The sequence below is a fragment of the Phyllobates terribilis genome, unplaced genomic scaffold (assembly GCF_046119375.1).
Source record: "Phyllobates terribilis strain yellow unplaced genomic scaffold, ASM4611937v1 Scaffold_3__8_contigs__length_932513732, whole genome shotgun sequence".
Classification (NCBI taxonomy): domain Eukaryota; kingdom Metazoa; phylum Chordata; class Amphibia; order Anura; family Dendrobatidae; genus Phyllobates; species Phyllobates terribilis.
Genome location: NW_027362763.1, coordinates 844,345,676 through 844,370,800, shown reverse-complemented (window position 1 = coordinate 844,370,800; position 25,125 = coordinate 844,345,676).

Here is a 25,125-nt window from a genome sequence, read left to right as displayed (position 1 = left end):
CTGCTCTGTGTGTCTTTAAATTCTTAGTGGGGTTTTTCCTAAAATTGGTTAGCCATTGGACTCACTCATACCCTATAACTGTATAGCAGACTCTCTCCTTTCTAATGGAAACATGTCATACCTTGTTACTGTGGCCCTGCTCTGTGTGTCTTTATATTCTTAGTGGGGCTTTTCCTAAAATTGTCAGCCGTTGGACTCACTGCATACCCTATAACTGTATAGCAGACCCTCTCCTTTCTAATGAGAACATGTCGTACCTTGTTATTGTGGCCCTGCTCTGTGTGTCTTTAAATTGTTAGTCGGGTTTTTCCTAAAATTGTCAGCCGTTGGACTCACTGCATACCCTATAACTGTATAGGAGACTCTCTCCTTTCTAATGGGAACATTTCGTACTTGTTACTGTGGCCCTGCTCCATGTGTCTTTAAATTCTTAGTGGGGAATTTCCTAAAATTGTCAGCCGTTGGACTCACTGCATACCCTATAACTGTATAGCAGACTCTCTCCTTTCTAATGGGAGCATGTTGTACTTGTTACTGTGGCACTGCTCCATGTGTCTTTAAATTCTTATTGGAGTTTTTCCTAAAATTGGCAGCCGTTGGACTCACTGCTAGTGTTGAGCATTCCGATACTGAAATATCGGGTATCGGCCGATATTCGCGGTATCGGAATTCCGATGCTTAATTCCAATACTTTTGCAATATCGTATACCGGAATCGGAAGTTCCCATAATGCAATCAGCCAGTTTCATTTTATTCAGCCAATGAGGATCCTAAGAAGTGTGGGCACATCCTGTTAGGCATGTAGGCATCTTAACTAATGGCATGGCTGTGACTGGCTGCTGAAATGATGTCATGATGCACTATAAAAGCCGCCGCCGCCATTTTCAGCTCACTCTGCTGTGAATTCAGTTAGGGATAGGACGCTGTTGTTCTGAGGGATAGTTTTAGCTACCTATATGGTCTATTCTGCTTTACCCAAGCTGCTTTATAAATCGCTGTGCCTTGCAGCGCTGTGCTGTTCACCACTGTCTGCAAGGTCTGTGTGTGTGAGTGCAGATCACCCTGTAGTGTGTGCTTCAGCCTCGTCTGGTTGTAGTGCACTCAGTGTGTGTCACTGCCTCATACATTGTCCTTTTTTGCCAATGCATAATTTTTCCTGATATCTCCTATTAGTGTGGTGGTTCCATCCGTATTTAGCTAAATTGGTTCCAAACACACTATATAGGAGTAGTTAGAGGAGCCTTTCTGCAGTATTGTGCCCTGCAGCCCCAGCCAGATTAGTATTAGCCTATTTTTTGTAGCCTCATCTATTGCATTGTAGGTTACCTTCCTACATTGTAATAGCTACAAAAAGTTTGTGATACTATCGGTATTACATCTTTGGGCACATCCAGTGTCTTTTTGTGACAAAAAAAACCTAAATAAAGTTCACCAAACACTCCACTTTACAGTAGTTGGCCACATTAGCTCATATTAAAGTCTAGTCCACACTTTATAAAATTAGTGTTTCTTATACCTGTTAGCAGCTGTTCAGGAATAAGCACACTAAGCCCTTAGTACTTTTCTGCCTATCTTTATCAGTCTACCAAGATGAAGAAGGCAAGGAGTAAGGCATGTGGTTGTGGTCATGGGCGTGGGCGTGGAGTTTCTGCAGGGAGAGGATGTGAGGATTCTGTGCCTGCAGGGAGAGGACGTGGGGATTCTGTGCCTGCTGCGGGCACCAGTGACTCAGCATCCCCCAGTTTTACCAGGGAACAGTCCTTTATGCGCAGCTTTGTAGGAGCTAGCCGTACCCCACTGCTGCCAGAGGACCAAATTGAAGCCGTTGTCGGATGGATGGCAGCTAACGCATCGACTTCAATTAGTTCCAGATCCTCTCAGGTCCTGAGCACTGAAGAGCACCCATCTGTCTCTTCACCACCTGCCAAATTGGCCAGGCAGTCAGAGAGCCCTGGACAGGAGCCATCTCTACTTCTGTTCTCTGAATCTCTTGGCTTGGAAAGAGGGGGCCAGCCAAGCAGAATTAGAGAATTTGAAGAAGAGGTAGTATGCAGTGATGCGCAACCGTTTTGTCTCTCTGAATCTGAAGAGGCGGGTGGGCCAGTGCCTATGGTCAGCAGCACACCTCAGTACGCATCTGATGATGAGACTCAGGTGCCACTTTCTGGTGCATACTGTGCTGTCGAGACTACCCAGGAGAAGCAGTTGTTTGAAGAGGGTGGTGTAGATGATGAAGTCCTTGACCCATCATGGCGTGAGGGACAGGAAGGTGGTGGGAGCAGCTCTGAGGAAGAGATTCCCCGAACGGCCCAAAAAGGAGGGAGAGGGAGGGAGCAGACTTTGTTGCCTGTAGCCTCCACTTCGGCACCCATTAGGAGCATGGCTCTTCCAAAATCCAAAGCGGGCGCTCCCAAGACTTGCAGTGCCTGGTCCTTTTTTGACACAGTTGCAGATGACATTTGCTTTGTCAAATGCAAGCTGTGTAATCAGAAGGTGAAAAGAGGGAAAAGTGTCAGCAACCTCAATACCACAAATATGTGGAAACATGTGCGGACCAAGCACGTGGTGGAGTTACAAAAACACACTGAAGACCTAGGCCAACCTACAGCGCCACCTATCCCCTCTTCAGCTCGTGTTGTAGCCTCTTCCTCCAGCTCACACACAGCTGGTTTGGCTTCCTCACAGGATCGCCATGGAAGAATCTCTGGCACTGTTGTACAGAGACACAGTGTAATTCCACCCACAGCACCACTTTCCCTGTCATCCTCACACTCCCAGGCCAGTCTACAGCCATCGTTAGCACAGGCATGGGAGAAAAGGCGCCCATACTCGGCAAACCACCCCCGAGCACAGGCTCTGAATGCTGGCATTGCTAAACTACTGGCCCTTGAAATGCTATCATTCAGGCTGGTGGAGACTGACACCTTCCGTAACTTTATGGCATTGGCAGTCCCACAATACAACGTGCCCAGCCGCTTTTATTTCAGCAGGCTAGCCGTCCCTGCCCTGCAACAGCATGTGGAGGGAAAAATTAAACATGCGCTACAAAACGCCGTCAGTAGCAAGGTCCACCTGACCACCGATGCGAGGACCAGTAAGCATGGACAGGGACGATACCTTTCCCTCACTGCCCATTGAGTAAATGTTGTGGAGCCGGGTACAGATCTTGAGAGTGGCGCTGTACGTGTTCTGCCAACTCCAAGGATTGCAGGAATCCAGTCTGTATACATTGACTCCTCCTCATACTCCAGTTTCTCTGAATCAGCGCTGCAGGAGCCGTCACGGTCTACCTCCACATCGACCCGTGAACGGTTACCTGTTATGATGACCGATATGAGCACAGCCGTGGCCAAACGTCAACAGGCCGTATTAAAATTAATTTCTTTGGGGAATCGAAGCCACACAGCGCAGGAGCTCTGGAATGCCATCAAGAAGCAGAGTGACGTGTGGTTTGTGCCAGCGAATCGCCAGCCAGGCATGGTAGTGTGTGACAATGGCCGAAATCTGGTGGCAGCTCTGGGCCTAGGCAACCTCACTCACATCCCATGTCTGGCACATGTGCTCAACTTGGTCATGCAGAGTTTTTTGAGGGACTATCCGGATCTTGATGCACTGCTTCACAAGGTCCACATAGAGTGCACTCACTTGCGGCATTCTAGCAACGCAAGATCACGCATTGCAGCTCTGATGCGCCGATTACGTCTTCCGGAACATCGCATCATATGTGACCTACCCACCAGGTGGAATTCAACTTTACATATGTTGGAGAGGTTGTGTGAGCAGCAGGCAGCAGTAATGGAGTACCAGCTGCAGCAGGCGCAAACAAGTCGCAGTGCGCGCCGTTCACACTTCACCACCACTGAGTGGGCCTCTATGAAGGACATTTGCCACGTTTTGGGTGCCTTCGATTATTCCACGTGGATGGCGAGTGCAGATGATGCACTAGTCAGCATGACTATCCCCCTTATCTGCCTGCTTGAAAAAACACTGCAAGCACTAAAGGACGAGGTTTTGGAAGAGGTGGAGGATGAGGAGTCACAAATGCCATCTGCTTCTCTACAGTCTGTGCATCGTGGTTCCTCACAAAGGCCTAGGCATGGGACACTTTGTGAGGAGGAGGATGAGGAGGAGTCAATGGATGAGGAAGACATCTGTCCAGAGGAGGGAGGTACACAATGCTCTAGTAGTCAGTATATAGAGCGAGGGTGGGGTGATGCAGAGCAGGCAGAGATCACACCTCAAGCAGGGGACAGCGTTTCTTGGCCAGTTGGCAGTCTGCAGCACATGGTTGATTTCATGCTGCAGTGCCTGAGAAACGACCGCCGCGTCACCCACATTCTCAACACGGCTGATTATTGGGTGTCCACCCTCCTAGATCCTCGCTACCGAGACAACTTACAAAGCCTCATAACACCATTGAACCGGGAGCGTAAAATGCGGGAGTACCAAGACGCACTGGTGTATTCCATCATGTTCTCCATTCCAACCGAGAGCAGTGCTGCTAGTGCATTACAAAGCAGCTCAGTGCGTCGAGGCAGTGGAGGAAGCTCTGCACAAAGAGGGAGCAGAAGCAGCGCCTCAGCACAAGGCAACACCAGTATGGCCGAAATGTGGCAAAGTTTTGTGTCCCCGCCGCCACAAATGTCTACACCATCACAGACGGCTCCAGTCAGCAGGAGGCAACGTTTCTGTCAGATGGTGACAGACTACATGTCTTGCCCTCTCAGTATACTCCCAGACGGCTCTTCTCCCTTCAAGTTTTGGGTCTGTAAGCTGGATACATGGCCAGAGCTTAGTCAGTATACATTGGAAGTGCTAGCTTGCCCTGCTGCTAGTGTATTATCGAAACGGGTCTTTAGTGCCGCAGGTGGTGTACTAACAAACCGTCGCATGCGACTATCCTCCGATAAAGTTGACCGGCTTACTTTTCTCAAAATGAACAAGGCCTTGATCTCTCATGAATTTGCCAGTCCTCTTCCAGAATAAATAATTGGTTGGAACAGTATCCAGGTCTCCTGTTGTGTTCATGTTTCTACCACCTGAACTGTAATCCCTGAGCTCCAACACCGCCAGTTGGCGCTCGGAAGTGCTGTCTGCACTGTCAACACTTGCTGCCGTGCTATTGGGGTTCAGTAACGTCAGCTGTTCCCCTGCTGTGCGGACGGCAATTTCTCCTGCTCTGTCCACATTCTCACTACTACAGATTTTAAAGTTGCTCCAATTACACCTCTGGCTCCTCTGTTTTTAGTGTTTACCCTGGTGTCCAATACCGCTAGTTGCTGCTCAGAAGTGCCGCCTGCACAGTCAATGCTTGCTCCAGTGTTATTGGGGTTCAGTAACGTCAGCTGATCCCCAGCTGTGTGTCCGGCAAATTCTCCTGCTTTGTCCACATCCACTGTACTACTGATTTAAAACTTGCTCCAATTACACCTCTGGCTCCTCTGTTTTTAGTATTTACCCTGGGCTCCAATACCGCTAGTTGCTGCTCAGAAGTGCCGTCTGCACAGTCAACGCTTGCTCCAGTGTTATTGGGGTTCAGTAACGTCAGCTGATCCCCAGCTGTGTGTCCGGCAAATTCTCCTGCTTGGTCCACATCCACTGTACTACTGATTTAAAACTTGCTCCAATTACACCTTTGGCACCTCTGTTTTTAGTATTTACCCTGGGCTCCAATACCGCTAGTTGCTGCTCAGAAGTGCCATCTGCACAGTCAACGCTTTCTCCAGTGTTATTGGGGTTCAGTAACGTCAGCTGATCCCCAGCTGTGTGTCCGGCAAATTCTCCTGCTTTGTCCACATCCACTGTACTACTGATTTAAAATTTGCTCCAATTACACCTCTGGCTCCTCTGTTTTTAGTATTTACCCTGGGCTCCAATACCGCTAGTTGCTGCTCAGAAGTGCCGTCTGCACAGTCAACGCTTGCTCAAGTGTTATTGGGGTTCAGTAACGTCAGCTGATCGCCAGCTGTGTATCCGGCAAATTCTCCTGCTCTGTCCACATTCACACTACTACAGATTTTAAAGTTGCTCCAATTACACCTCTGGCTCCTCTGTTTTCAGTATTATCCCTGAGCTCCAACACCGCCAGTTGGCGCTCGGAAGTGCCGTCTGCACAGTCAACACTTGCTGCCGTGTTATTGGGGTTCTGTAACGTCAGCTGTTCCCCTGCTGTGCGGACGGCAATTTCTCCTGCTCTGTCCACAATCACACTACTACAGATTTTAAAGTTGCTCCAATTACGCCTCGGGCTCCACTCTGTTTTTAGTATTTACCCTGGGTTCCAGCACCGCCAGCTGTTTCCCAGCAGTGTCTTTGGCACGGGTACTCCCTCCTGCCCAGCCTGGTTCCAGCACGTCAGCTGTTTCCAGATAGTGTCAATGTCACTTTGCCTCCAATGCGTTGTCCTGTCATGTTGCGGTCGGGTTAGCCGACTCTATGATGCCTGCAGTTTAGGTGACTCCCATGTGGGTTGCGGGATCTGGCAATGAAGGCTGGTTCCATAGTGCCAATAAGACAAGCACCCCCTGTAGGACTGTGGGTTTTGGTAACTGCGGCCGGCTCGCGGCCTTGCAACCTTTTTTTACATGGGTACCTTCTGCTACAGATCCGGGTTCCAGTACCGTCAGCTGGTTCTTGGCAGTGCCTTTGGCTTAGGTGCCTCCTTCTCGGTATCCAAGTTCCACCAACGTCTGCTGGTCCTTGGTAGTGCTTTCTGGCACAGGTACCTCCTGCTTAGTAACCGAGTTCCAGTACCGTCAGCTGGTCTTCGGTAGTTCCATTGGCTCTTGTACCTTCTGCTATCCATCCGGGTTCCAGTACCGTCAGCTGGTCCTCGGTAGTTCCATTTGCTCTTGTACCTTCTACTACCCATCCGGGTTCCAGTACCGTCAGCTGGTTCTCGGTAGTGCCTTTGGCTTAGGTGCCTCCTTCTCGGTATCCAATTTCCACCAACGTCTGCTGGTCCTTGGTAGTGCTTTCTGGCACAGGTACCTCCTGCTTAGTAACCGAGTTCCAGTACCGTCAGCTGGTCTTCGGTAGTTCCATTGGCTCTTGTACCTTCTGCTATCCATCCGGGTTCCAGTACCATCAGCTGGTCTTCGGTAGTTCCATTGGCTCTTGTACCTTCTGCTACCCATCCGGGTTCCAGTACCGTCAGCTGGTTCTCGGCAGTGCCTTTGGCTTAGGTGCCTCCTTCTCGGTATCCAAGTTCCACCAACGTCTGCTGGTCCTTGGTAGTGCTTTCTGGCACAGGTACCTCCTGCTTAGCAACCGAGTTCCAGTACCGTCAGCTGGTCCTCGGTAGTTCCATTGGCTCTTGTATAGTGTTGAGCATTCCGATACTGTAATATCGGGTATCGACCGATATTCGCGGTATCGGAATTCCGATACTTAATTCCGATACTTTTACAATATCGGATACCGGAATCGGAAGTTCCCATAATGCCTGCGCTCTGCAGTGTCTGTGAAGGATGACAAGTTGGATGGCAGCGCGATCCAGCCTGTCATCAGAATGCCATCCCAGCGGGGGAGAATTCTCCTGATTGTTTAAAAGCCGGCGGGCGGTATAAAGCCGCCGGCTTTTAAACAATCACACAGCCCCATACTGCTTCCCCGCAGCCTCCCACCCCGATCCTCCGCTCCCCTCGCCACCTCCCATCCCGATCGTAAGTTAGGACCGGGCGGGGAGCGCAGCTCCAAGGAGCGGGGAGTGAAGGACCCGGGCGGGGAAGCCGGCAGTGAAAAGACTTCACCGCCGGCTTTCCCGTTCTGTGCTGCGCTTTCCCGCCGGTTATTTTAAAAGAACAGCTGAGGTATCAGGTGATGCCGATCAGCTGTTCATTTGAAGTCGCCGTGTTGCCCTCAGAGGGTTCATGTGAGTTCATGCTTGACTGCATGAACTCACATGAACTTTCCCACGGCCGCACAGGTCAGCCTCACCTCCCAGGCCCGTCATGATTAGTGTGTGTGCGGGGTGTGTGTGCGGGGTGTGTGCGCGATGTTTGTGCGGGTGTGCGCGGTGTCTGTGCGATGTGTGCGGGTGTGTGTGCGGGGTGTGTGTGCGATGTTTGTGCGGGTGTGTGCAGTGTGTGTGCGTGCAGGCAGACATAGGCCGATGTGACACTACTACTCCCATCGGCCTATGTCTGTCCCCCGTCCACTCCTGCCAGCAGGATCAGCTCGATGGGAGCAGTAGTTCCCATCAGACTGATCCTGCTATTTAAATTGCCCTACTGTGTCCCCAATAAATGTTAAATACATGTCATTGGTGGCCAGTGGTTACCTAAAAGAAATTAGTTCATACATTACCTGTCCCCGCCGATCGCCACCTAAAATAAAGTAAAAAATAAAAAACTACACCTATACTCACCAAGACACCTAATTCCCCGAAGCCATCGATCTCCTGTAATAAAATATAAAATAATAAACCACAACCTTATCCTTACTAGAGATGAGCGGTGTTCGACTAGAACTGTTCGCCAATCTCAAATTCGAGCTGTTTTGGGCGGTGTTCGAGTTGTTCGACGAACCCGAACGATTTGCAAAAAATTCGGCTGTTCGAGGTTATGTTCGATAACTGTTCGTGCACCAAAAGCGTGTCCTGCATGTCTGGCGCTATTTAGAGCACCAATCATGCAGGGATTGTCTGCCACTCACTGTAATGCCACAGCCATGGTGGTTGTGGCATTACAGTGATTGCCCAAATCGATGGGAACAGTGCCAACAGTGAAACATGAAAAGCCGGCAATTCAGCAGCGGCATACACCGGTACCCGACAATTTAGAACCGAAAGAATAGAGCTTCACACATAGATTAGATAGATAGAAACATGTCAGTCACATATATAAGAAGTGCAGTGACAGTGTTGATTACTGTACTTGTCATTTAGTGTAAAGGATTTATTTAAAAAAATAATAGTGTTTTCATGCACTGTCTCTTTAAAAAAGCCGGCCGGCAATTCAGCAGCGGTACCCGACAATTTATAACAGACAGAATAGAGCTTCACACATAGATTAGATAGATAGAAACATGTCAGTCACATATATAATAAGTACAGTGACAGTGTTGGTTACTGTACTTGTCATTTAGTATTAAAATAAAGGATTTATTATTAAAAAAATTGGCGTGGGGTTCCCCTTAATTTTAGGCTCTAGCGGAGGTTAAGCAGACGGCTGGGGCAGATGTTTGAAGCCTGGGAAGGGGGTAATACCCACGGAGCTTCCCAGGCTACTAATATCAGCCCCCAGCTGAATACATAGCCTTTACTAGCTATTAAAATGGGGGACCCCCCAAAAAAAATGACGTGGGGTCCCCCCTAATTTAATAGCTAGCAAAGGCTAGGCAGACAGCTGGGGGCTGATATTAATAGCCCAGGAAGGGAGCCATGAATATTGGCCCCCTCCCAGGCTAGAAACACCAGCCGTCAGCCGCCCCAGAAATGGCGCATTCATAGGATGCGCCAATTCTGGCACTTAGCCTCGCTCTTCCACGCTGCCCTGGTGCGGTGGCAGGGGGTAATAGGGTTGGGGTTGATGTCAGCTTATAGTGCCAGCTGACATCAAGCCCAGGTTAGTAATGGAGAGGCGTCTATAAGACACCCCCATTACTAACCCCATAGTCAAATTTAAAAAAAACACAAACACCCAGAATAAAGTCCTTTAATTGAAATAAAGACACAATCCTTTATTGTTCTAAATTAAACCATACTTACCGTCACGCCCATTCCAGCTGAAGCCAACGATCTCCTGCAATAAAAGAAAAATAATAAAGCAACCTCATCCTTACCTTTCCATGGTTCCCACGACAGCTTCAGCTCTGCTACATCGAGATGACAGGCTGGACCGCAGCAGAACGCTGCCATCCAGCCTCTCATCCCGCAGACACTGAGAAGCGCAGGCTTGCTTGCGCTGCTCAGCGTCTCTCTGTGACGACATCCAGATGAGCCGAGTTCATGTCCAATGAACTCATCTCACCTCATGCACGTCACTGACAGCGTGGGAAAATTCTCAAGCTGAAGCGGTGAGTGCAGGAGAATTCTCCCACGCTGTCAGTGACGTGCATAAGGTGAGCTCATGTCCAATGAACTCAGCTCACCTCATGCACGTCACTGACAGCGTGGGAAAATTCTCCCGCTGAAGCGCTGAGTGCAGGAGAATTTTCCCACGCTGTCAGTGACGTGCATAAGGTGAGCTCATGTCCAATGAACTCAGCTCACCTCCTGCACGTCACTGACAGCGTGGGAGAATTCTCCTGCACTCAGCGCTTCAGTGTGAGAATTCTCCCACGCTGAAGCGCTGAGTGCAGGAGAATTTTCCCACGCTGTCAGTGACGTGCATGAGGTGAGCCGAGTTCATTGGACATTAACTCGGCTCATCTGGATGCCCTCACAGAGAGACACTGTGGAGCGCAAGCAAGCCTGCGCTTCTCAGTGTCTGCGGGATGACAGGCTGGATGGCAGCGTTCTGCTGCGGTCCAGCCTGTCATCTCGATGTAGCAGAGCTGAAGCTGTCATGGGAACCATGGAAAGGTAAGGATGATGTTGCTTTATTATTTTTCTTTTATTTCAGGAGATCGTTGGCTTCAGCTGGAATGGGCGTGATGGTAAGTATGGTTTAATTTAGAACAATAAAGGATTGTGTCTTTATTTCAATTAAAGGACTTTATTCTGGGTGTTGTGTTTTTTTTAACTTTGACTATGGGGTTAGTAATGGGGGTGTCTTATAGACGCCTCTCCATTACTAACCTGGGCTTGATGTCAGCTGGCATTATAAGCTGACATCAACCCCAACCCTATTACCCCCTGCCACCGCACCAGGGCAGCGTGGAAGAGCGAGGCTAAGTGCCAGAATTGGCGCATCCTATGAATGCGCCATTTCTGGGGCGGCTGACGGCTGGTGTTTCTAGCCTGGGAGGGGGCCAATATTCATGGCTCCCTTCCTGGGCTATTAATATCAGCCCCCAGCTGTCTGCCTAGCCTTTGCTAGCTTTTAAATTAGGGGGGACCCCACGTCATTTTTTTGGGGGGGTCCCCCATTTTAATAGCTAGTAAAGGCTATGTATTCAGCTGGGGGCTGATATTAGTAGCCTGGGAAGCTCCGTGGGTATTACCCCCTTCCCAGGCTTCAAACATCTGCCCCAGCCGTCTGCTTAACCTCCGCTAGAGCCTAAAATTAAGGGGAACCCCACGCCAATTTTTTTAATAATAAATCCTTTATTTTAATACTAAATGACAAGTACAGTAACCAACACTATCACTGTACTTCATATATATGTGACTGACATGTTTCTATCTATCTAATCTATGTGTGATGCTCTATCTTTCTGTTCTAAATTGTTGGGTACCGCTGCTGAATTGCCGGCCGGCTTTTTTAAAGAGACAGTGCATGAAAACACTATTATTTTTTTAAATAAATCCTTTACACTAAATGACAAGTACAGTAAGCAACACTATCACTGTACTTATTATATATGTGACTGACATGTTTCTATCTATCTAATCTATGTGTGAAGCTCTATTCTTTCTGTTCTAAATTGTCGGGTACAGATGCTGAATTGCCGGCGGGCTTTTTTAAAGAGACGGTGCATGAAAACACTATTATTTTTTTTGATAAATCCTTTACACTAAATGATAAGTACAGTAAGCAACACTGTCACTGTGCTTCTTATATGTGTGACTGACATGTTTCTATCTATCTAATCTATGTGTGATGCTCTATTCCTTCTTGTCTAAATTGTCGGGTACCGGTGTATGCCGCTGCTGAATTTGCTGGCCGGCTTTTTTAAAGAGAGTGTCTGCTGAGCAGTTTGTCAGCTTTTGGACACCTTTGCAGGTGTTTTCTATGTGTTTCTATGTGTTTTTGTTTGCCTGCCATTGGTTTTAACGGTGTTCGACGGTGTTCTAAGGTGTTCGACGAACAGTTCGACGAACAGTTCCTCGAACATCCCGGTGTTCGACGAACCGAATCGAACCCGAACACTACGGGGGTGGCTCAACACTAATCCTTACCCCTCCGTAGCAGTCCACGAGTGTCCCACGAAGATCTCCAGTTCAGAGCAGCCACATAGAATGTGACCGCTCTGAACCGCTGCCGCCGCTAGAATGACGGGGCCGTAAGGGTTCACCGGAGTTCAGGCAGCGCTGCTCCGGTTAGCTCCTTTACGGCCCTGCTGTATCGTGAGAAATTCCCACGGTACAGCAGTGCCATAAAGGAGGTCTCCGGAGCTGCGCTGCCTGAATGCACTCCGGTGACCTCAGTCAGTGGCTCCCGCTGCCGGGAGCGGACGTGTTCCCGGCAGCGTGAGCTTACAGCAGCCATGCACAGCTGTCACCATCTCCAGATGTGACAGCTGTGCATGGGAGATCAGCGCAGGAACGTGGACAGGTAACTATTATTTTTAGTAAACTAAGAATTAAATAAAATTGTGTGTTTTATTTCAAATAAATTATTTTTTTCTGGGTGTAGTGTGTTTTTTCTTTTTAACACTTTGTAGGTTAGTAATGGGGGTGTCTTATAGACGCCCATCATTACTAACCTGGGCTTCATGGCAGCTGGCGCTGACATGAACCCCACCACTATTACCCCCTGCCACCGCACCAGGGCAGCGTGGAAGAGCGAGGCTAAGTGCCAGAGTTGGCGCATCCTATGGATGCGCCATTTCTGGGGCGGCTGACGACTGGTGTTTCTAGCCTGGGAGGGTGCCAATATTCATGGCACCCTTCCTGGGCTATTAATATCAGCCCCCAGCTGTCTGCCTAGCCTTTGCTAGCTATTAAAATAGGGGGGACCCCACGTCATTTTTTTTGGGGGGGTCCCCCATTTTAATAGCTAGTAAAGGCTAGGTATTCAGCTGGGGGCTGATATTAGTAGCCTGGGAAGCTCCGTGGGTTTTACCCCCTTCCCAGGCTTCAAACATCTGCCCCAGCCGTCTGCTTAACCTCCGCTAGAGACTAAAATTATGGGGGATCCCACGCCATTTTTTTTTAAAATAAATCCATTATTTTAACACTAAATGACATTTGAGGAGTTAATAAAGATGCAGTCCCTAAATTATTATTTATTTTTTAATTAATTTTTCCCAAAACTTTTGACGTGGGCTTCGCAATATTTTTGTATGCCAGCCAGGTACAGCATCCAGCTTCTATGAACGCGCCATTTTCCGGGGCGGCTGCGGACTGCAATTTTCAGCGGGGGGCAGAAAGCTTGGGCCTCCCTGCGCTGCAGATTCCATCCCCCAGCTGCCTAGTTGTACCTGGCTGGACACAAAAATAGGGAGAAGCTCCACGTTTTTTTTTTTTTAATTATTTCATGAAATTCATGGAATAATGAAGAAAAAAAGGGCTTCCCTATATTGTTGTGTCCAACCAGGTACAAATAGGCAGCTGGTGGTTGGGGGCAGCCCGTTCCTGCCTGCTGTACCTGGCTGGACCCAAATATAGTGCAAAGCCCCACGTCAATTTTTTTTTAATTATTTCAGGAAATTCATGAAATAATTAAAAAAAAATTGATGTGGGGCTTCGCCCTATATTTGTGTCCAGTCAGGTACAGCAGGCAGGAACGGGCTGCCCCCAACCACCAGCTGCCTATTTGTACCTAGCCGGACACAACAATATAGGGAAGCCCTTTTTTTCTTAATTATTCCATGAATTTCATGAATTTAAAAAAAAAAACGTGGAGCTTCGCCCTATTTTTGTGTCCACCCAGGTACAACTAGGCAGCTGGGGGCTGGAATCCGCAGCGCAGGGAGGCCCAAGCTTTCTGGGCCCCACCCGCTGCAAATTGCAGTCCGCAGCCGCCCCGGAAAATGGCGCGTTCATAGAAGCGCCATCTTCTGGCGCTGTACCCAACTCATCCAGGGCCCTGGTGCGGTGGCTCACTGGGTAATAAAGGGGTTAAGGCCAGCTTGGCATTATCAGCTGGCCCTAAGCCCGAAATTCATGGGGTCACGCCAATATTAGACATGACCACCATGAATTTCTAGTAAAGTATTTAAAAAAAACACAAACACCCAGAAAAAAGTCCTTTAATTGAAATAAAGACACAATTCTTTATTGTTCTAAATTAAACCATACTTACAGTCACGCCCATTCCAGCTGAAGCCAACGATCTCCTGCAATAAAAGTAAAATAATAAAGCAACCTCATCCTTACCTTTCCATGGTTCCCAGGACAGCTTCAGCTCTGCTACATCGAGATGACAGGCTGGACCGCAGCAGAACGCTGCCATCCAGCCTGTCATCCCGCAGACACTGAGAAGCGCAGGCATGCTTGCGCTCCTCAGTGTCTCGCTGTGACGGCATCCAGATAAGCGGAGGTCATGTCCAATGAACTCAGCTCACCTCATGCACGTCACTGACAGCGTGGGAAAATTCTCCTGCACTCAGCGCTTCAGCGTGAGAATTTTCCCACGCTGTCAGTGACGTGCATGAGGTGCGCCGAGTTCATTGGACATGACCTCACCTCATGCACGTCACTGACAGCGTGGGAAAATTCTCACGCTGAAGCGCTGAGTGCAGGAGAATTCTCCCACGCTGTCAGTGACGTACATGAGGTGAGCCGAGTTCATTGTCGGCTCATCTGGATGCTGTCACAGCCAGACACTGAGGAGTGGAAGTATGCCTGTGTAACAGAAAACTAAGCGGATGGTGGCCTCTATCATCATCATGGCCTCACCTCGGCACTATGAACTCTCCTGAAGGAGAAGCCAGGGCCCACCGGAGGAGTCTCCGGTTCTCTGGTGGGCCCGTCCAATCCTGCCAAAAAGCAGCCCTGGCTAAGAAAAGTGTGGGCAAAGGTTCCCGGACACTATATGGCTGCTTTTTTAATGTGGATCAGCCATGCTTATGCATGTTATTTCTCAAAACGCATTACAGATTAGGCCATTGTCCAATTCTGTATTCAAGAAATTAAATACGCAAAGAAAGATGTGTGTGTGTCAAAGCACCACGGACCAGTGCGAGTTGATGTTGGACGGGCTGCCATTGCTTCTGCAAGAAGCTCAATTACAGGACTTCCTGGGAGAAATGACACGCAGGGTAGATACGGTTTCCCTCTATGTCAGTCCTTTCACCGAGCTAAATACAACTCTCCGTACCGTCCCTGGCCACATTCACCTGTCCATGTGTTTGTGGTTAGGCGGTCCTTCCCAGTAAGTGCACTGGGGAGGGCACGGGTAATGTTGTGGGACCCGTGCTTGTGGAAGGCGGAGGCGAGACCGGGAAATATAGTGGCGGCTGGGGACCGAGTATGGACACCCGGTCGCCGCCGGCATGAGGTTGTGAAAAGCTTCCGCCTCCACGAGCTTAAAAGGCCATATTTCAAATGCAAAGAGCTGCCCAGAAATCTGGCAGTTTAGTGTTGCTACCTGTGGGTGGGTGGGTGGCTGCCTGCATACTTGCACTTGCATTCCAAGGAATGGGGTAGGGACAACTGATCGCTGCAGTGCTGCAGTGGGACAAGTACATGGATGGTGATTTTTGCAAGTCTGCCACGACAGGCACATGGCGGGAGGCATCTTCACATGTGTCAAGGATCACTTATGATGGGCACACTTTTAGGCAGTGACCTGGGAGTCATAGATGCTTCCAGAGGTCTTCCCCATGCTGTTCCCATGTCTTTTCAGCACTGTATGCATGTGTCTGATGATGTGTCACACACCACATGGCCAGATAAAGTTATAAAATGTTAAAATGACATTTCCCGGTGAATGTATTTGTCTTGGTTGAAAGCAATGCAAAAGTGCAAAAACGCATCAAAAACGCTACGTGTGAACATAGCCCAAGTTGTGGAGAAGTATTTTTGTTTTTGGTTATTTATTTTGCCTTATATACAAGTCATTACCCTGGAAAGGATGCTCCTTAACATATTTCCCAGGGAAATCCATTTTGGTTTTGTTTTTGTATGTTTTATTGTGAGTTAGTAAAAGTGGTGTAATACTATGACCACGTTGTTAACAGCAGTGATCTGGGAGTCAGAAATGCTTCCAGGGGTCTTCCCCATGCTGTTCCCATGTCACTTGAGGACTGTTCCCATCGATTTGGGCAATTTTTAGGCCCTCTGCAGACCGCCGGGTGGAGCCGCCTGAAAAATGCTCGAGTTTCCCATAGACTTACATTGGACTCGTTGCTCGGGTCGAGCACCCGAGTATTCCAATTCGCTCTACCCGAGCAACGAGTGCCAGAGCATTTTAGTGCTTGCTCATCACTAATATTAATCTTTTTACTTAAGCCAGAATAAAAATTCTCCCCTCTTAATAAGGCTCCACATAACTAAAGTGCATTTGCTAAATCGTTACCAAACCTTTGTCAAGTATCATCTGTACAAGTCATTAAATGATACAGATGCAGCACATACTGTAGGTTAAAACTGTATGTCTGCCAATTTTCCCATTTAGGCGCTGTGATATTTCACATCACAGCATATTACAAATTGAAAAATAATGTGCTTCACAGTAACAGAGGTAAAAAAAAATATTTTCATATTTTCATATTGAATCCACGAAACAGCATACTATTAAGGTGCTAAATGTCACTTGCATTCAGGTGGCCCACATACCAAGAGAAGGTAGCTTGACCGGGTACGGCCAGTACGGCTTTCTTACCGTATTTAACTGGTTCCACCTTCTCCAACGCTACACCTTACCCCCACGAATAAAAACACTTTAATACAGGATTCTTTGGATAAATTTGGCCACAGCAGCCATTTTATTAACAAACAAACATTAACATATTAACAATAATAATAATACCAGATAAATTAAGAGGGGGGGGGTCTTGGAGCTAATAGGTCTGGCTTTTATAACACGAAAGAAATCCAACCGACATCTTACCCTCAGCCGTGCACCACCAGCTTGAGGGCACCATACTTCCACAATACGTGAAAGATTAATCACCTAAGAGCTCGCAGGGTAAAAATCCCGTCCAGAGCCTTGACCAAAAATTGCCAACCACCCCCCATATAACTTCAAATTAACCGGAATTCTCGCAAATTCCTTGTATCAACAAATCCGTACCAACTCCAAGAACCCCACCTCCCGCCAATCCAGCCACTGTGACAGTCACTAAGCCTCACCACCCATCTAAAAAACTGCCCTATACCAACTAGCCCTATTCCCTGCATTACAGAACTTATAAATAACGCAGTAAAAAAGAGGGTGGGTGGCTGAGTCTTCTCTGTCCGAGTCCTACAGAAGACCGGCCCTTCCCACACTATTCCCCATAGCCACCCCTCAATCCTTATGGTGCCCGATCCTATATTTCCATACCCAATCCTAAACCCCCGCATGTTCCAAGCTCAAATCCTCCCGGCCAATCCCAGTCATGGGGGGCTTCCCTCTAGCTACGCCCGACTCCAGCCCCCTCCTTTACATGTTTACCATTTTGAAGGGAATTATATGTTTTGAATCCTAATATCTACTTTTCTTTGTACACTGCTCAAAAAAATAAAGGGAACACTCAAATAACACATCCTAGATCTGAATGAATGAAATATTCTCATTGAATACTTTGTTCTGTACAAAGTTGAATGTGCTCACAACAAAATCACACAAAAATCATCAATGGAAATCAAATTTATTAACCAATGGAGGCCTGGATTTGGAGTCACCCCCAAAGTTAACGTGGAAAAACAAACTACAGGCTGATCCAACTTTGATGTATTGTCCTTAAAACAAGTCGAAATGAGGCTCAGTATTGTGTGTGGCCTCCACGTGCCTGTATGACCTCCATACAATGCCTGGGTATGCTCCTGATGAGGTTGCGGATGGTCTCCTGTGGGAGATCCTCCCAGGCATGGACTAAAGCATCCGCCAACTCCTGGACAGTCTGTGGTGCAACGTGACGTTGGTGGATGGAGCGAGACATGATGTCCCAGATGTGCTCAATCGGATTCAGGTCTGTGGAACGGGCGGGCCAGTCCAAAGCTTCAATGCCTTCATCTTGCAGGAACTGCTGATACACTCCAGCCACATGAGGTCTGGCATTGTCCTGCATTAGGAGGAACCCAGGGCCAACCGCACCATCATATGGTCTCACAAGGGGTCTGAGGATCTCATCTCGGTACCTAATGGCAGTCAGGCAGCACATGGAGGGCTGTGAGGCCCTCCAAATAAATGCCACCCCACACCATTACTGACCTACTGCCAAACCGGTCATGCTGAAGGATGTTGCAGGCAGCAGATCGCTCTCCACGGCGTCTCCAGACTCTGTCACGTCTGTCACATGTGCTCAGTGTGAACCTGCTTTCATCTTTGAAGAGCACAGTGTGCCAGTGGCGACTTTGCCAATCCTGGTGTTCTGTGGCAAATGCCAAGCGTCCTGCACGGTGTTGGGCTGTGAGCACAACCCCCTTCTGTGGACGTCGGGCCCTCATACCACCCTCATGGAGTCGGTTTCTAACCGTTTGTGCAGACACATGCACATTTGTGGCCTGCTGGTGTTCATTTTGCAGGGCTCTGGCAGTGCTCCTCCTGTTCCTCCTTGCACAAAGGCGGAGGTAGCGGTCCTGCTGCTGGGTTGTTGTCCTCCTACGGCCCCCTCCACGTCTCCTGGTGTACTGGCCTGTCTCCTGGTAGCACCTCCAGCCTCTGGACACTACGCTGACAGATACAGCAAACCTTCTTGCCACAGCTCGCATTGATGTGCCATCCTGGATGAGCTACACTATCTGAACAAATTCTGTGGTTTGTAGAGTCCGTCTCATGCTACCATGAGTATGAAAGCACAACCAACATTCAAAAGTGACCAAAACATCAGCCAGAAAGCATTGGTACCGAGATGTGGTGTGGGGTCCCCACATGCAGAACCACTCCTTTATTGAGGGTGTCTTGATAATTGCCAATAATTTCCATCTATTGTCTATTCCATTTGCACAACAGCATGTGAAATTGATTGTCAATCAGTGTTGCTTCCTAAGTGGACAGTTTGATTTCACAGAAGTTTGATTTACTTGGAGTTATATTCTGTTGTTTAAGCGTTCCCTTTATTTTTTTGAGCAGTGTATATTGCTACTTGGGCTATCATACTCACAGGGCTCCATGAAGCTAAAATACTGAGATTACTTTATCATGAAGCTCACTCTAGAGAGCTGTTAGTCACTATTGGCAATCAAAATAGTAGCTATAAAGAATTAAGGGAATCTGCCAGCAGGTTTTGCTATCTAATCCAACAGAAGTGTGAAGTAGGGACAAAGACCCTGATTTCAAGGATGTGTCACTTAGTTTACTGGGTGCAGCAGTTATTATAGAATGACAGTTTTCTCTGCTGCAGATCTAGCAGAGCTATGAGTGCTCAGATGTGAGCCCATACCACTGATTCACAGATTTCTGTGTACGATGTATATGTATATTGACAGAAAGTTTCTAATCAGTGCTGGGGGCATGCATGTACTAGGAGGCATGAAGCAGCTTGCCCTGACGATCTCCTGCTGACTGACTTTAGTGAAACAGCAAAATACCATCTAGTAAATAACACATTTCTGAAATCAGGATCTTTTCCCCTACATTATTGTGCTCTCTGATTAGATAGCAAAAACTTGCTGACAGTTAGGGATGAGCGAACATACTCGCTGATACTTGGATATCACTTGAGTATTGGGCGGTGCTCGATTTCAAACTGGAATCCCCTCCATACATGTTTTGTGCCTGTTACACAGCCTGCGGGGATTCTCTGTGAGGAACTGTAATGCCGTAGCCATCTTGGTAGTGGCATTACTATGATTTACGGGCCGTCTGACATCATCAGGGATTATAAAAGAACAGGCGCCACCCGGCTCGGCACATTGACGCCATTGCACGGCACTGTTACAGTTTGTATTGGAGGGCGGGAGTACTTGTCCAGAAAAAAACCCTTGTTCATACAGTATTCCGTGGTCTGGGGTACATTTTGTTGGTATACAATCTTCAAAAAACTTGTTCAAAATGTATCGGTATTATATTGCTCACCCATAGAGTATGACATGTTCTTGGGTACATTTCATTGGTATATAGCCCTCAAAAAACTTGTTAAAAAATATAACTGTATTATATTGCTCATTCATTCAGTATTCCGTGGTCTGGGGTCAGGGGTGGATTAAGAGTAGAAAGCCCTGTTCAGTTTAGAAGGCGTGGGCCCCCCCACCACACACATACATACACCTGATGTATCACATGACATGTCACATGATCCCCTTTGATAGATCATGTGATAGATCATGTGAAATTAATTTGGCACAATATTAACCCCTTAATAACATCTGACGTACTAATACGCGTCTGTGACCTGGGACTTAAGAGCCAGACCCGTATTAGTACGTCATCGCGATCGCTCGCGCACACAGGCTGTGCGGGCGCGATCGCCGCCGGGTGTCAGCTGATTGTCACAGCTGACACCCGGTACTATGTGCAGGGAGCGGTCCTGCACTGCTCCCAGCACATTAACCCCCGCGATGCTGCGATCGAAGTCGATCGCGGCATTGCGGGGGCAAGGGGAGGTGATCGCCGATACTCACCTCCTCTTCCGGCTTCCAGCGCAGTCTGCAAAGGCTTCCCGGGTGTTGCCATGATGACCCGATGTCGTCATGACAACATCCGGGTCACCAGAGAGCAGGAAGATTGCTTGGACATGCGCAGTGCATCTCCAAGCAATCTTCACACTGTGCACTTCTGACAGCCTTCATGGCATAGGGATGGTGCTCCATTCCTGTGCCATGCAGGCGATCAGAAAAAAAAAAGTGAAAGTCCCAGAGTGGGACAAAGTAATAAAGTGTATAAACTGTGTGAAAGTGGAAAAAAAAAAAAAATGTGCAAAAATATTATAAAAAAATAAAAAAAATAATACACCAAAAATAAAAATATAATGTACCCATCAATAAATATTATTATAAAAAAAATAAAAAAAAAACAATAAAAGTACACATATTTGGTATCGCCGCGTCCGGAACATCCTGACCTATAAAACTGTCCCACTAGTTAACCCCTTCAGTGAACACGGTAAAAAAAAAAAAACAAAGCAAAAAACAATGCTTTATCACCATACCGCCAAACAAAAAGTGGAATAACACGCGATCAAAAAGACGCATATAAATAAAAATGATACCGCTGAAAACGTCATCTCGTCCCGCAAAAAACAAGCTGCCATATAGCTCCATCAGCTGAAAAATTAAAAAGTTATAGCTCTCAGAATAAAGCGATACTAAAAAATATTTTTTTCTATAAAATAGCTTTTATTGTGTATAAGCGCCAAAACATAGAAAAATGATACAAATGTGGTACCGCTGTAAACGTACTGACCCGAAGAATAAAGCTACCTCATCAATTTTACCACACGCGGAACAGAATAAAAAAAAAAAACAATTCCTGAATTGTTGGTTTTTGTTTATTCTGCCTCCCAAAAATCGGAATAGAAAGCGATCAAAAAATGTCACGTGCCTGAAAATGGCACCAATAACAACGTCAAGTCATCCCGCAAAAAACGAGCCGTCACATGACTGTCTGCCAAAATCTGGAAAAATTATAGCTCTCAAAATATGGCGATGCAAAAACTAGATTTTACAAAAAATGCGTCTTTTAGTGTGTGACAGCTGTCAGTCATAAAAACCCCATATGATTCTGGCATTGCTGTAATCACACCGACCCGAAGAATAAAGTCGTCTAATCACTTATACCGCACAAGGAACGGTGTCAAAAATAAACTCTTGGGTTAGGATTGGGCTAGGGTTAGGGCTGGGTTTGGGGCTAGGGTTGTGCTGGGGCTAGGGTTGTGCTGGGGCTAGGGTTGTGCTGGGGCTAGGGTTGTGCTAGGGTTAGGGCTGGGGTTGGGATTTCTTTCAAAAGTAAGAAAAAAAGATGACGATATGGCGACTAGTGTTGAGAGCAAGTGCTCGCTACTTGAGTTTGCATCGGGTGCTCTGGTATGCATTGAGTATCGTGGGTATTTGAGTGACATGCTCGAGTCTCTGCCCCATATGCTTCGCGGCCAAAAAACTTTACGTGGATTGCCTGCCATGCACGAGCGATCCCCGCATGTTTTTTTTTGGGTGTCTAATAACCGTGAAACATGCGGAGCAGGGACTCGAGCATGTCACTCGAGCACACGCTGTACATGGTGCATACCTGAGTACCCGATGCAAACTCAAGTAGCGAGCACTTGCGCTCAAGAATAATGACAACTTATTCAATATGATGACCTAATGTAAACAAATTCTGTGCCGTACCTCTGGGTTCAAAATGTTCACTATACACCTTAATAAAATCCTTGAGGGGTATAGTTTGGACACTTGTGGGGGAGCTCCACTGTTTAGGCACATCACGGGCTCTCCAAACGCGACATGGTGTCCGCTAACAAATTGAATGGAAAATCGGCTCAAATTGTTAGCGGACGCCAGTGTTTTTTCCCCAAATATTGGGTATCTGCGGGCCCAGGGGAAATTGCACAAAAAATTTTGCGGTCCATTTTTTCTTGTTACCCCTGTGAAAATAAAAAAAATTGGGTCTAAAGTAACATTTTTGTGAAAAAAGTTAAATGTTCATTTTTTTCTTCCACATTCAAAAAATTTCTATGAAGCACCTGAAGGGTTAATAAAGTTCTTGAATGTGGTTTTGAGCACCTTGAGGGGTGCAGTTTTTAGAATGATGTCACTTTTGGGTATTTTCTGTCATAAAGACCTCTCAAAGTGACTTCAAATGTGATGTGGTCCCTAAAAAAATGGTTTTGTAAATTTTGTTGGAAAAATGAGAAATCGCTGGTCAACTTTTAACCCTTATAGCTCCCTAACAAAAAAAAATTTTGGTTCCAAAATTGTGCTGATGTAAAGTAGACATGTGGGAAATGTTATTTATTAACTCTTTTGTGTGACATATCGCTCTGATTTCAGGGCTTAAAAATTCAAATTTTGAAAATTGCAAAATTTTCAAAATTTTCGCCAAATTTCCATTTTTTTCACAAATAAACGCAAGTGATATCGAAGAAATTTTTCCACAATCATGAAGTACAATATGTCACGAAAAAACATTCTCAAAATCAGGGGGATCCGTTGAAGCGTTCCAGAGTAATTACCTCATAAAGTGACAGTGGTCAGAATTGTAAAAATTGGCCCGGTCATTAACGTGCAAACCACCCGCGGGGCTTAAGGGGTTAATATATTATAATAATTTTTTTACATTAATTGTATGACTTAATATTGAGCACAATTAAGTATGCTGACATCCCCTATATACAGTATGAGACCCTACACACAATATGAGCTGCCGCATAATCGTCCTATACACAGCAGGAGGTCGCACATAGCCATCTATACACAGCAGGAAGTCGCATATAGCCATCTATACACAGTAGGAGGCCGCACGTACCCATCTATACACAGCGGGAGGCCACACGTAGCCATCCATACACAGCGGGAGGCAACACGTAGCCATCTATACACAGCAGGGGGCCACACGTAGCCATCAATACGCAGCGGGAGGCCGCACGTAGCCATCTATACACAGCAGGAAGCCGCACATAGCTATATATACACAGCAGGAGGCCGCACGTAGCCATCTATACACAGCGGGAGGCCGCACTTAGCCATCTATACACAGTAGGGGGCCGCACTTAGCCATCTATACACAGCGGGAGGCCGCACGTAGCCATCTATACACAGTAGTGGGCCGCACGCAGCCATCTATACACAGCGGGAGGCCGCATGTAGCCATCTATACACAGCAGGAGGCCGCACGTAGCCATCTATACACAGCAGGAGGCCGCACGGCACCATCTTTACACAGCAGGAGGCCGCATGCAGCCATCTATACACAGCAGGGGGCAGCACGTAGCCATCTATACACAGCGGGAGGCCACACATAGCCATCTATATACAGCGGGAGGCCGCACGTAACCATGTATACACAGCAGGAGGCCGCACGGCACCATCTATACACAGCAGGAGGCCGCACGGTGCCATCTATACACAGCTGGAGGCCGCACGGTGCCATCTATAAAGAGCGGGAAGCCGCACGGTGCCATCTATACATATCAGGAAGCCGCACGTAGCCATCTACACACAGCAGGAGGCCGCACATAGCCATCTATACACAGCGGGAGGCCGCACAGTGCCATCTATACACAGCGGGAGGCTGCACGTAGCCATCTATACACAGCAGGAGGCCGCACGTAGCCATCTATACACAGCGGGAGGCCGCACATAGCCATCTACACAGCGGGAGGCCGCACGTAGCCATCTATACACAGCGGGAGGCAGCACGTAGCCATCTATACACAGCGGGAGGCCGCACGTAGCCATCTATGCACAGTGGGAGGCTGCACTTAGCCATCTATACACAGCAGGAGGCTGCAAGTAGCCATATATACACAGCAGGAGGCCGCACGTAGCAATCCATACACAGCGGGAGGCCACACGTAGCTATCTATACACAGCGGGAGGCAGCACGTAGCCATCTATACACAGCGGGAGGCTGCACGTAGCCATCTATACACAGTGGGAGTCCACACGTAGCCATCTATACACAGCGGGAGGCCGGGAGGCGCCCCCCAGATACAACGGGAGGAGGCCGCACGGCGCCCCCCAGATACAGTGGGAGGAGGCCGCATGGCACTCCCCAGATACAGCGAGAGGAGGCCACACGGCGCCCCCCATATACTGCGGGAGGAGGCAGCATGCAGTCACGCACACACACACAAACATATACAGACATATACATACACGCATAAACACATTTCAAAACACAAAAATACATATAAACAGACATCACACAATGATATCTGCACACACAGACAAACTGTTACACACACACACGTCACTCACCATCCCCGGCTCGGCTCCCGTCGTCCAGCTCCTGTCCGGTGGTAAGTAGCAGTGCTGGGCGCACACTGCGTAACGTCACACTAGAAGACACGGCCACGCAGAGGGTCGTATCTCCTAGCTGTGACACGGCCGAGCCAGCACAAGGACACAGGGAAGTTAACAGGTGCAGTGCTGGCTCGGCCGAAGAAGAAGCAGGGGCACTGCGCAGCTGCTGGGGGAGCGGTCCCGGGGCCCCCCCGCCTCTGCCTGCCGGTGTGTGCCACATTTGCGCCGCACATATTATAATGAGGGCATTCTGGACATGGGCCCCCGGAGCCTCTGGCCCTGGGTGGTAGCCCAGATTGCTCTCATTA